Consider the following 14557-nt stretch of genomic DNA (forward strand, 5'->3'; position numbering starts at 1 on the left):
CCCTGGATTGACAGGTGCAGCCTGTTCAGAGGCGCTGGAGGCAGACTCGCCTACATGTGGGTCCTGGCTCAGCTCCCCAGCTCCCACATCTATAAAATAGAGACAAATCCCCCCCCACAGGGTTACCGTCGTGGTGACACGGGCTAAGATAATGTATGCAAATCACTTAGCGCGGTCCTCAGCACATGGTAAGGACACAGTAAATGATGACAATCACAGTTCGTGCTTCAAGAAAAAAACCACATCCTTGAGCTCTATCTGCTACATGGCTATTCCTGGTAACAAGCGACGTGCACGCAGCATCCATGTCATTACGGCTTTCCGTAAGAGCTCGTGGTGGCACAGATGCACGCGTGTGTGTGTGCGTGCATGCATGTGTGTATGTAGAGACACACTAACAACCAGACATATATTCTATTGTAGGTTTTTCAGTTTTCATGCTGTCTCGCTATGTGGGTGTGTATAAAAAATAAGCCAAACATATAAGCCAGGGGGGCAGGAACTAGGGCCCTAAAAATGATGAAATGTGTAATCAACCCAAGGAACATGGAAATCACTAAAAGCAGAAGCAAGAAAGAGGAGTCCAAAAGCAAATAGGTGTGAAATGTAAGGTTCGGTTCAAGAAATAGTGACCTGGCTTACACCGAAGGGAAGAACCCTCTCTTGGGGTGTGAGATACGTTTCACAGACAGAAGTAAAAATCACAAAAGGGGAGAGTTCCTATACAGAGTAATATGCCAATTGGTGGCATTTGCCAACTGGACAGAGCTTTTTTATAATATTCCTAATAATAACAGTAATCATGATAATGTGCATTTGCTGAGCATTTACTACGTGCCAGGAAGGATCTGAGAATTCTAATGAGAGGACAGAGCGTCTCTGACGGTGGCCACACTGGTCACCAAGCAGGAGCGTTGTCCCCACCCCTTGCTGACTCAGCAATGGCAGGCCTTACACCTGCCCGAGGGAGGAGGCAAAATGCACTTCAGAAGGTGGAGGCCGAAGGGACAATTGAGCAAGGGCAGCTTGCTGCCCGAATGAAGTGACACGGCGACTGGAGGGGCCCTAACAGATAGAAAGGACAAGAGAGAAACTGAAGCTTGAAGTCATTAGGGACTGACATCTGTCCTCTACCTTCTTTCTTTTGAAAACCTCAGTAAAAACCCTGAACCACAAAAGCCAGACTGTAAATCATTTATGTGGGCTGTTCTTTCATCTTAAAATGTCTGAGTCACATGCGTTAAATCTGGTAACAAAAGATGTAAGAATGTTAGCAGTAGCATTTTCACTACAGCCTCTGGACTTGGGAATGTCTTGCCGTATTTCTAAATTACCGAGAAGAGCCTGCACGGATGTGTCAGCCAATGGAATATGCCATCTGGAGCCGTGTCCCTAGAAGCCCTGTAACCGAAGCCGTGCATCAGGAAGCGCACATGATGAGCTCCCACCTGCGCTTCAAGTTCATTGCTCAGCCTCCCCTGCGGATTCATCCATTCCTCCTTCTCTGCCCACCTTCCTCCTGTCCTGGACATGTGCGTACTCGAGGACCGGGCTTCAGTCTTCACTACAGGATTTAGGCCTAAGTCCTGTGGTGGACCCATGTCCTATTTACCTGCCCAGCATCCTTACTCTTCTCTTCTGGCAAAGGAAGTGTGATTTTTCTTTACATGTGTCTGCATCCTTACCCCCCTGTAGGTTTAGTTTAAGTGTATTTTGATGGACATCACACCACCCATGATTCTAAGGATGGGCCTGGTTCATCAAATCACCGTGGTGGATCCAGGGATGATGGAATATTCCCAGCTTTTCCAGGAAGAGTGAATTCTGGTGCTTACCCAGGACTTGGTAGAAGAGAGGCGCTCTCTTTCTGCGGGAGGGTCTATGCTGGTAGAATGTGCCATAAAATCTAAGAGCCCACCTGAGAAAAAGAGCTAACACAGAACAGAGCAGAGTTGAAAGAGAGAGAGAAAAATCCCTAACCATGGAAACACATCGATCCAGTCATGCCTAAAGCCAGCCCTGTCTCTGGATTATTCTGTCACACGAAATTCAGTCCATAAATTCAGCCTTTCAGTCAGTATCTGATGGGTTTCTGTCGCTGCCAACTCAAAGCACTCTGGTTAATAGTTTCGTTTCAATTCAACAAATGTGCATTGAGATACATCTGTGCTAGGCATTCTGCTAAGTGTGGCTAATCTCTGCCTCTCCTGTGATTTTGGCTTTTACCTGTAAGTCACCTTCTCTCTAGTCTATAGCACCAGCTGTGCTAATTTTGAAGTTGATTTGCACATCTCTGGCTGCCTGATGGGCATCCCTAAGTGCCCGACTGGCTGCAGACCCAGACCACCCTCTTCTCTGAAAAAAAGAACTCTCCTCTGGACTCCCTTATTTCATTCAATGATCCCATCAGTTTTCAAGGCTCAGCACTGAGGAGCTTTGCTTGGGGCCAACTTAGCCCCTGGATCCAGCTATTTCATCCCATCTTACTTCCTCAAAATTTGCCTCATCTATCCCTTCATACCCATTTCTTGCTTCTTATTTTTCTGTACCTTTATTTACACTTGGGCAACTTTACCTGTTCACTACTTTTTCTCCCTCATGTTCCATCCCACACAGGTACACATCCTACAAATTAATCTTTGTACATTTTGGTTCCTTTGCATCAAAATCCTACTCTGAAAGCTTCCCAAGTAGTTTGATGGCTTAGCTGAGACTGAAGGATCGCCACGGTCCCCCTCGCTTCCCGGTTCCTTGACGGCACCTCTTTCTAATTCCCAGTGACAAAACACCTTCACCAAACAGATCTATCCTGTGCTCCTAAAATAAATCTAAGCTTTCTCCTCTCTTGGTTCATCTTCCTGGATTGGAGTCCCTCCTTTCCACTTGTTGATGTCCCTCCTTTCTTTCAATTCCCAGCCCAGATTCTGCCCCTTCCATGGGGTCTTGAAACACCATAGCACTCTTCATTAGACTCTCTTGAACTTTGAGGCATTCACCATCTGTGATGTCACTGGCATATGATACAGATAGTCTCATACTGTTATTTTTACATGTCTGTTATATGTTTCATCGATCTCACTCTTTCAGGATGTGGACCATGTCTACACATTACCTAGAAGTACAACAGTTTATGCACATGGGACCACACAACAGTGCTTAAATGTATTTCATGATTATGGGATTGAAAGATCTCAGGATTTATTCATTCGTTCTTTTGTTGTCAGTTTATGTACCAAGAACAGAACACTGTCCCTCCTAGTATTTAGTAAAAAGAACAATGTATAATCAAGTAATCATACAATAAAAACTCTTCTGTGAAAAGTTGTAAGAAGGCGTGGTCTGTGGTGGGCTCATGGGAAGATCAGACATGTCCTTCTTTAGGAAGCATAAAATGGAAGTGGCTTGGTGTTTCAGCTTTCATTCACCCTCAGAAACTCAGATAAAGTTTCTCTACTTTTGCAAGTGCAAATATGACAGAATGGCTGAGTTTTTTTGGGGGGGGAAGGGGGCACTGGGAAAACTTTATAAATAATGTGGACAATAATACTGGACAAAATGGCTCTAAGTTTGTAACTTTGCACAGTCTAAGTCTTCTCTGGGCCACTAATTCCTTGCCTGCAAAATGACTGATGACTACCTACACAACATCCAATTCTCCCTTTCTTCCTTTCAGAAGAACCCCCAGTTTTATTTAGTTGACCAGCTTACACCACATGACTCTGGGGAAGTGGATTCGAATTCCCAGCTCCAAAGATGGTTGGGACCCCTCTACAGCAATCATGATAATTCCACAAGCCTGGCATGTGGCCCAACCAAAAAAATGAGAGTGCCTTTGCTAAGAAGCACCTGGGAAAGAAACCTAAAAAATGGTCTCACAGCCTCCTCTGAACATCCGGGTCTTGGGGCACAGCCGCCATCTCGCTGTCAAGCTGAGCAGGAAACCAACACTTTGTGGAGACCAAATTCAAATCAGAGAACTTCAGGGACACTGTCATACCACACTCGGGGTACAGCCTACCTGAGAAATCCCTGTGTGACATAATAAATGTCCTTGTGTTAGCCAATTTGGCACAATTTGAGACTGAGGTTTTCTGTTACTTACAGCTGAAAGCATCTGAGAGATCCTGAGACTACACATGTCCTTGTGTTCTACTATAAGTTTGTGTTTTTCAATGTGGTTTCTCTCTTGATATAAAAGGACGAGCCATGAACTCAATCACTTAAACCTAGGAAGTAAAATATTTACTTTCCAAGGGAAGTGCATGAATTAGGTAATTTTTAACTCTTTCCCAGTCAAAAAAAAATATTGAATTCCACTAATTATTTCTATTTTAAAAATCTACATGGTTATATGAATTATCACCATTGCTTATCCTTGGCACTCAATATCGATTTAATTGAACACAAACCACTTAGACATGGTGGAAGGTTACTACGTTATTGAAAAAAAACTACTTTATCATGTTCTTATTTTAAATTCGTCACTTATGTGTGGTTGTGGAAACTGAAATTACTCTAACTTCCACTAACCCCATCAGTGTTATTTGGGGAATTCTATCCTGAATTACTTTTCTCTCAGTCCATCAAAGGAACAGAATCCAAATATCTGCTATATTATTAATCTGAGCTGAAGAATGTGCCATCAGTCTATAGTTTGAGTGTTTCCCATCCCTCAGGTAATAAATATCAGGTTTCAGTGAGAACTCCAGCTATTCATCCATGTCACATCTTTAATGATACTTTCAGTCTAAAGAAATAAATAATGAATCAGTTATTTTCTTTATAAAATAACTAAAATCATTGAGAATACAAGCTACTTTCTCCTAGGGCCAGTCAGGTACTTTAGCTCGATTAACTGTAAATCCAAAACCCCTAGGGGAAGGCACTGCATTAATGAATTTTGCATTACATAGCTTTCCACTGCTATGTATGGTGTTGTTATTGTTTTAGGAATCTATGATTACCAAATCAATTCCTTAGATTGGTTCATTTCCTCTTCCTGAACTGCCTGTTGGAGAAGTTGAATAGATCTGTACTCCCTATGAAGGTGTGGACCAGACTGAGAGTTCTTAGTCTGCAGCTCAATGAGCACCCCCCCCTTATTACTAATCATTTATGCAAAAATCAACTTTTTGGCACAATACCTTGCAAAAATATACATACTGGATACCATTATAACTGAGACATACACATTAGAATATATTATAGGTGTACTAAAAACAAAAACAGGTAAACTTTCCAAGGAAAATTATGTTAGTATACTTATAAAAGTAACTTACCCTAAGTCAAGAGAAGCACTTGGAGGAATTAGTCAGTGCTTCAACCACAGAATGTCTTTGAATGGTCTCTGTAAACTCAAATACTCAGTTATTGAATGTGGTACACATAATGCGCAGTTTTGATCTTACCTAGCTCCTATTTATAACTGCCTATGGGTTGAAACATTGCAGGTTCATGAGTACGAACTATTAGATTAATTCATAATAATCAGTTTGTGCTGCCCTTTTCAAAAACATGCCAGAACTTTTCTGCCGAGCTGTTTGATTTGCAACCCAGAAACAGTATGTAACCGTTGATACCATAGAGTCCTTTTGAGAAGGAAAACAGCCTCAAATGTTTCGATGCATAATAGTATGAAATCTTAAGTCCCCTTGACAAAACACATTTTGCATTTACAAAGATTAAAGGTATGCAAAGCTCTAAAGTTTGCCCCCTTAATGGGGATGTCTATGTCCTGGGCCACCTCCACAGCTCTCTGAGGATAAGGAGTGGAAGCAATGGTTTTGAATGCTCCAAAGTGAATACGACGTACAATATAGCGTCTGACTTTTGGTTTCAGATCGGGTCATGATCTCAGGGCCCTGGGATCAAGTCCCTGTCCGGCTCTGTGCTTAGTGGGGAGTCTGCTAGAGATTCTCTACCTCTCCCTGTGCCCCTCCCCACTGCTGCTACAATCTGTCTCTCTAAAATAAATAAATAAATCTTTAAAAAAAAAAAAAGAAAGAAAGAAAGTTCTCTTCTCTGAATAATCTGGACTTCTCTGAGACTCACTGATCAGTTCAGGAAGTAGAATTTGTACATAACTGGCTTGGGGATGAATGAAATATGTAAGATCCGATGCAGAGGTTAAATAAAACTCTTTGATCTCAAAATCACACTGGACACCCTGTGGTAGAAATAGAGGTCTAAAGGGGGAAAAAAAAAAAGATGAGTTCTATTTCCCATCCCAAATTAAGCCCAGGGAAGGGAAATTTGATAATCTAATAAAGCAAACCTTGTAAAACGGCTTCACTTGAACCTCATCAGCATACGAGATTCACAAGAAATGAAACTGCTCCTGATCTAGGGTCCCTTAACCACTGGGAGCATTTAGCGAAATAGTTCTTTCTTTCCAGAAAATGGTGGTCTGGAAAGGTAAATTAATTTCAGATATGATTGGCGTGTTTGGTCTTTTTCCCCATCAGCAATACAGTGCCGTTCCTTCCATGAACCTAAAAGAGAATACGTTCGTGATACCTATCATTCTTCTGCTTTCCCACATTAATGTTGACATCTCTAATTCTCTGATGGATGAGAAACCTAAAAGCAACCATATTTTGAAAGTGAAATCCACCAAACTGGTATAGAGGGGCAGCCAAAGTCCTTGCCAGTGATTTAGCCATGAATGGGTCTCACCGGTGGGTTGACTTGATAATCACGCATCGCTCACCTCTTGCCAGATCCTCTTTCACGTCATCAAAGTCATCATCCTCTGCTTTCTGCTGCTTCCAACCCACCCAGTAACAGCTTCCAGCTTTGAGCTTCTCCTTTATTCTAGATACTACCAGCTTTGCACAGCGGCAGTATCGTAGCCAACAAGGTTTATCCGAGGCGCGATTATTGCTAATTGAAAACTATTCTAGATACTACCCCAGGACCTTCAATATGCTTCCTCTTGAGCCTTCAAGAGAAAATGACAGCGCCTTTTTAAATCCCATTTAAAAGATAAAGAACCTGCAATTCATAAATGTTCACTATAAAGTAGCTAATAAGAGGTCAGATAGATGGGCGCCTGGGTGGCTCAGTTGGTTAAGCGACTGCCTTCGGCTCAGGTCATGATCCCAGGGTCCTGGGATCGAGTCCCACATCGGGCTCCCCGCTCGGCAGGAAGCCTGCTTCTCCCTCTCCCACTCCCCCTGCTTGTGTTCCTGCTCTCGCTGTCTCTGTCTCTGTCAAATAAATAAATAAAATATTAAAAAAAAAAAAAAAAGGAGGTCAGATAGATTTAAACTCAGGTCTGTTTCAAAATTCCCAGCTGTTGAGCAATGTGGAAGTGAGCAGGACACACAGCCACGTCAGGAGTTGAAAGGGTAGGAAACTAAACTGCCATCATTTTATGGAAAGGAAAGAACTTTATGAATTTTGTCATGATTTCTCTTTTGCTTTATCATCACTGTAATCACTGAAAAGTGCCTGCATTCAAATATATAGATAAAGTTGATTTGTTTCTAGGCAATTTAATATCGTTTACAAAATACTTTTTCTAGTCCTGTAATAGGACTTTTTACACATCATTTAAAGAAGCATATTTATTTTAAAGATTTTTATTTATTTATTTGTCTCAGAGAAATAGAGCACAAGCAGGGGGGAGAGAGCAGCAGGCTCCCCACTGAGCAGAGAGCCCAACACGGGGCTCAATCCCAGGACCCTGGGATCATGACCTGAGCCGAAGGCAGATGCTTAACCGACTGAGCCACCCAGGAACTCCTAAAGAAGCATGATTTTTAAAAGATTTTTATTTATTTATTTGAGAGAGAGTACAAGCAGGGGGGGAAGAGAAGCAGGTTCCCCACTGAGCAGAGAGCCTGACACGGGACTCAGTCCCAGGACCCCGGGATCATGACCTGAGCCGAAGGCAGACACTTAACTGACTGAGCCACCCAGGCGCCCCTAAAGAAGTATAATTTTTATACATGTGTTTAAAAGACAGCATTGTGTATCTGGTAGACATTTCTCTATGTGTCAGTGTATAGTTAGAATAAAAACATTGCTAAAATCAATCAAACTTATTCAGTACACCAAAAGTATCATCATCTGAAGACACAGTTCTTAGTCTCCGAGACGACAAATGCCACACAGAGAGCCCTCCTTCCTGTTTCTGTTGTCCATGGGTTCCAGGTACCAATATGACAGCCCGATCTGACATACCGGGATTTTCCTCAAAAGAGAAAACACACATTCCCCTGTGTGTATACACACACACACACACACACACACACACAAATTAAGCTATCAACGTATATATGTAATATTTCAATTATTTGCCTGAGTCTTCATCTATGAGTAGTAGCAGTGAACTGTGATTACATCAATTTCTCATGTTCCTCACCAATACCTAGAAGGACTAGAGAGAACTTCCAGCTTCTGGTAATTGATTAGCTCAAGATCTGGGAGAAGCGTTTTCATTTGTGAACCAAACAAACACATCCTGAATAATCATTCCAGTTATTTAAGAGCCAGTGGTGGATTCTTAACAGAATTATATGTGCACATTTTCTGGAGGGTATTAATTAATATGTTATCTACTGCCAAAAACTGGGTTCCTAAGAACTTTATGGGGGGAAAAAACCTTTTAGCTTACATATAAGAAAATAGTAGTATTTTCATTCCTTTTGTGTTCCTACAGATTTCTTCATAGAAGTTGGACCCTACTTAATTACTCATAAATCACCCCTAATATAAGGATCCTTAATCACCTGGATTAAAAATTTTAGATTTAAAGCACACAAATATAAAGGAATGCTGCCCACCAGCCGGGTGCTTGGCAGATGCAATGAGCTGGTCCATCCAAATGGAAATGAATCACACACATCTTTCCAAGTGGTATTCCCTCTTGTAGGTCAAGCCATACCCATAAAAAGTTCATAGCTGCTAAAATGCTTTTAAGAGGATCAACACCTGGTAGAGACAAAGCAATCTACACTTCCTGCCAAGGCTCGATTATACCAGGATGAAGAAGCAATGTGCAGACATGTCTGCCAAATAATGAAAGAGGTGTCTCATTTGCCTTAGAGAGAAATGGAACATAACTCTATATTGAAGCATGAAAAGCAGGCAATGCAAAGCTGTCCCCACTCCCCCAACTGCTATAACTAATTCTATAAAACAAATGTTGACTTGTCGTCTGCCATGCGTTTGACACTGTGGGAAATACATTGCAAAAGGCAGAAGAGATAGGTTCATGGATATCCATAAAGCAGTCAAAAATGCTTTCCCTCACTTAAGACACACTGGAGTTGTGGGGCACCTGGGTGGCTTAGTCAGTTAAGGGTCCAACTCTTGATTTTGGTTCAAGTCATAATCTCGGGGTCCTGGGATCAAGCCCCATACTGGGCTCAGTGCTCAGCATGGAGTCTGCTTGTCCCTCTCCCCACTGCCCCCCTGCTGGAGCGCTTTCTCTCTTCTTTGTCTGAAATAAATAAAATCTTAAAAAAAGAGAGAGAGAGACATTGGAGTTGTTGTTCGATTGGTGTAAAGCTTCGGTTACGTGAGGTAAAGAAGTTCTAGAGATCTGCCGTCCAAGATCATGCCCACAGTAGACAATACTACACGGTGCACTTAGAAATGGTGTAGCTCTCACGTTCTTATCTTCCCTAAAATGTTCTTATCACAGACACAAGCGCACAAGGAAACTGGAGGTAGTAACACACATGTCTATTATCTCGACTACGCAGACGGTTTGGGGACTATGCGCAGATGCCCAAACTCTTTAAGTTGTATGCCTTTGACTCGTGCGGGGTTTTGTGTATCAAGCACACCTCAGTAAAGCTGTCAAAAAATCATAACAGGATGAAAGAAGACACACTGCTATAACAAGCATTCAGGAAAAATCAAATCCATGTATAAAGATGGAAGGAGGCAATCTGTAATGTTTTAAGAAGCCAGCACCGCCCTGAGCTAAGAGATCTAAGTACCTCCTCGCTAGCACCTCTGTGGTCTCCTCTCTGAACAGGGCATGCTGACAATTCCTCTCCACAAAGCAGTCAGAGGACTGGGCAGGAGAGGGACACAGAGCTTAGCAGTCAATCTGTGCTAATTCTCCCATTTCCTCTTCCCCTTCTGACAACCACTCCAAGGATGAAGCAGGTGAATGGCCTGCCCCCCAGAGATGCTTCCCACACTTGCACAATTCACCTTCCCAATTCCATGTCATCATGGACGGAGCTTTGCACACTCACTGGTCAAGAAGGGAGAGGCAAAGTGCTTTTCTAAACTGGAAAACGCACATGCTTCCAGGGAGAAGGGAAGGTATGTCCGGACTACCTTGTACGATTCCCACAAACCGCCTTGCTTCCCATCCTAAGCAGGCAGACACTCCACACTCCGAGAGAAAACAGCGAACAAGTCATTCATCAAAGTCCGAGACCACTTCGGGCATTCACCAGTCTCCATGAAAGGCCTCTGCCTTTCCGTGACAGGTTGCTCTATCACGCGGAGGCCCCCTTGGTCTTGTCCACTGGTCAGATGGAGTCCCAGGTCAACGATGCAATTCTACTCTCAGGCACAAATTCATCTGAAAGACCCCTAGGTCTTTCAAATGCTATTGACGGACGCTTGACTGTGTGGCTTCGCTGCTAAACATTAGCCTTGAATTCAGGTTGTCCCACTGTTGCTCATCACATACTCATTTTTTTTTCTCTCTTGCTACCATCAAGACAGGTCTAAATGTCTGCATGCTCCCAAGGCTGCACATGGCCTTCCTCCAAAATTTCGTGCAGGGCAGAGGAGGGAAGGGACACCAGCGAAACCCTGGGGTAATGAGAGAGGAGGGGACAAGCCTCATCTTTGCCACTTCCTGTCTGTGGGTCTCAGGGATGCCAGTAAAACTTGCAGGGTCTCCGTGGGTTTCTCTGAAAAACACAGCACCCCAGACATTTAAGAATTGATGGAAATGCAAGCTGGTGCAGCCACTCTGGAAAACAGTATGGAGGTTCCTCAAAAAGTTGAAAATAGAGCTACCATACGATCCAGCAATTACACTACTGGGTATTTACTCCAAAGATACAAATGTAGGGATCCGAAGGGGTACGTGCACCCCGAAGTTTATAGCAGCAATGTCCACAATAGCCAAACTGTGGAAAGAGCCAAGATGTCCATCAACAGATGATGGGTAAAGAAGATGTGTGTGTGTGTGTATACACACACACACACACAATGGAATATTATGCAGCCATCAAAAGGAATGAAATCTTGCCATTTGCAACAACGTGGATGGAACTGGAGGATATTATGCTGAGCTAAATAAGTCAATCAGAGAAAGACATGTATCATATGACTTCACTGATATGAGGAATTCTTAATCTCAGGAAACAAACTGAGGGTTGCTGGAGTGGTGGGGGTGGGAGGGATGGAGTGGCTGGGTGATAGACATTGGGGAGGGTATGTGCTATGGTGAGCGCTGTGAATTGTGCAAGACTGTTGAATCACAAATCTGTACCCCTGAAACAAATAATACATTATATGTTTAAAAAAAAAGAAGAAGAGGGGCACCTGGGTGGCTCAGTTGGTTAAGCGACTGCCTTCGGCTCAGGTCATGATCCTGGAGTCCCGGGATCGAGTCCCACATCAGGCTCCCTGCTCAGCGGGGAGTCTGCCTCTCCCTCTGACTCTCCCCCTCTCATGCTCTCTCTCTATCACTATCTCTCTCAATAAATAAATAAAAATCTTTAAAAAAAAAAGAATATTTAAAAAAAAGAAGAAGAAGAAGATAGCAGGAGGGGAAGAATGAAGAGGGGGAAATCGGAGGGGGAGACGAACCATGAGAGACTATGGACTCTGAAAAACAAACTGAGGGTTCTAGAGGGGCGGGGGTGGGGGGATGGGTTAGCCTGGTGATGGGTATTAAGGAGGGCACGTTCTGCATGGAGCACTGGGTGTTATACGCAAACAATGAATCACGGAACACTACATCAAAAACTAATGATGTACTGTATGGTGATTAACATAACATAATAATAATAATAATAAAGAATTGAACAAATATGAATATGTTCAAAGAAAGCATTACTCTTTCAAATCCACCTGAGCACAATATGACATTTTAGAGTCCATGATTGTAGATTTCTCACCTGGCACACAAAGATGATAAATATATCTGGTGGCTAGAACGTATGCTTCACAATTGTAGGGGTTGGGGTCATGTTCACTGGTCTACGGAAGCCTTGCAACAGTACCTCACACCCGGCAGATGCTTAGTAGTTACTGATGAGCAAGTGAGTGAGTGAATACTATAATTTGTTAAAGATCACAATTTACAATAAATATGTTGCTACTTGTGACCTTTGTAATAAGCACTCACATGTCCTCTTTTGTTCTTTTTCACTAACCAAAGCTGAATTGCGTTGCAAATAAAAATTGAAAAAAAAATGAGTCTAACACTTTCTTAGAATCCAAAGCACCACCTTAGAAATATATCTGAGAAACAAACAGGGTTTTAGAGGGGAGGAGGGAGGGGGGATTGGTTAGCCCAGTGATGGGTATTAAGGAGGGCACGTACTGCATGGAGCACTGGGTGTTATACAAAAACAATGGATCGTGGAACACCACATCAAAAACTAATGATGTACTGTATGGTGACAAACATAACATAATAAAGTTAAAAAAATATATATATATCTGAATAAAAAACAGCAATTAAATTATAATATACCTTAAATATAGGCAAGACAGTAGGAACAATGTATCACCATTTATAAACAGAAAATAAAAAATGCCTGTTTCCAGGTTTATTTTTCTACACATTTTGAAAATTATTATTACTTTCACATTTTCTGACATATCCTGTATGTCAAAATAACCTCCAAATTAACATTTGGTACATATAATGTTGGTGATACTATAATATAGGTATGTACTCCCAGTTACCTACTGATTTGGTTCCATAGGAATGTTTCTCCCTTTCTTTCTTTTCTTCTTTCTTTCCTTCCTTCCTTCTTTCTTCCTTTCTTTTTGTCCTTTCTTTTCTTTCTTTCTTTCCTTGTTTCTTTCTTTCCTTCCTTCCTTCCCTTCCTTCCTTTCCTTTCCTTCCTTCCTTTCTCTCTTTCTCTCTTTCTCTCTTCCTTTTTTACTGAGACATAATTGGCACATAACACTATTAATTTCACTATTATACAACATAATAATTTGATAAATGTATATATTACAATATGATCACCACAATAAGTCTAGGTAACATCCATCACCATACATAGTAACAATTTTATGTGTGTATGTGGGAACTTCTAAGATCTACTCTCTTAGCAACTTTCAAATATACAATACAGTATGATCAACAATAGTTGCCATGCTGTACATTCCATCCTGGGATTTATTTATCTTATACCTGGAAGTTGGTACCCTTTGACCACCTTCACCCATTTCACACACCTCTCCCCACTGCCTGGCTCTGGCAACCACCAATCCTGTTCTCTGTATCTACCGGTTTTTATTTTATTTTTTTAAGATTCCACATGTAAATGAAATCATATAGTATTTGTCTTACCCTGTCTGATTTATTTCATTTAGTGTAATGCCCTCAAGACTCAAGATCCATCCATTGTGGCAAATGGCACAATTTCCTTCTATTTTATGGCTGAATAATATTTCATCATACACACACACACACACACCCCACATCTTCTTTATCCATTCGTCTATTGATGGACACTTTAGCTGCTTCCCTGTCTTGACTATTGTAAGTAATGCTGTGATGAACACGGGAGTGCAGATACCTTTTTGAATTCGTGTTTTTGTTTCCTTTGGGTAAATACCCAGAAGCTGAACTGCTGGATCATAGGATAGTTCTGCTTTTAATTTCTTGAGGAAACTCCATACTGTTTTCCAGAGGCTGCACCGACTTACACTCCCACCAACAGTGCACAAGGGTCCCCTTCTCTCCATATCTTCGCCAACACTTGTTATTTCTTGTCTAAATTTTGATATTGGCATTCTGACAGGTGCAAGGTGGTAGCTGCAGGTGCTTTTGATTTACATCTCCCTGATGATGAGGGATGCTGAGTGTTTTTTCATGTACCTGCCGGCCATCTGGATGTCTTCTTTGGAAAAAATGTCTATCCAGGCATTCTGTTCATTTTTAAATCAGATTGTCGTGCTAGCGATAGTGGTGGTTACCGAGTTGCATGAGCTCTTTATATAATTTGGATATTAATTCTTTATCAGACATGTGGTTTGCAGATATTATCTCCCATTTCCATGGGTTGCCTTTTCATTTTGCTGACATGGGCATGTTTCCTTACCAGCTTTTCCTTAGAAGCTACTCTTCCAAAGGCTTTAGTACACCTTAGATTTACTAAAATTTGGGGCACCTGGGTGGCTTAGTCGTTAAGCACCTACCTTCGGCTCAGGTCATGATCCCAGGTTCCTGAGATCGAGCCCCACATCGGGCTCCCTGCTTGGCGGGAAGCCTGCTTCTCCCTCTCCAACTCCCCCTGCTTGTGTTCCCTCTCTAGCTGTCTCTGTCAATTAAATGAATAAATAAAATCTTCAAAAAAAATTTTTAAAAATAAATTTACTAAAATTT

At 42.0% G+C, this 14557-nt stretch overlaps 1 protein-coding gene and 1 pseudogene across 2 annotated transcripts in view; one reads left to right on the plus strand and one right to left on the minus strand.

Annotated features, from left to right (window-relative positions):
* Positions 1-14557, minus strand: part of PRKG1 (protein kinase cGMP-dependent 1) — a 1261682-nt gene that overhangs the window by 972033 nt on the left and 275092 nt on the right. The gene's annotated exons all lie outside the window — the stretch shown is intronic.
* On the plus strand, positions 6826-6985 carry LOC123847155 (U4 spliceosomal RNA; annotated as a pseudogene).

The sequence above is a fragment of the Mirounga angustirostris genome, unplaced genomic scaffold (assembly GCF_029215605.1).
Source record: "Mirounga angustirostris isolate CCGP_5_RB_7025 unplaced genomic scaffold, mMirAng1.0.hap1 SCAF_6, whole genome shotgun sequence".
Classification (NCBI taxonomy): domain Eukaryota; kingdom Metazoa; phylum Chordata; class Mammalia; order Carnivora; family Phocidae; genus Mirounga; species Mirounga angustirostris.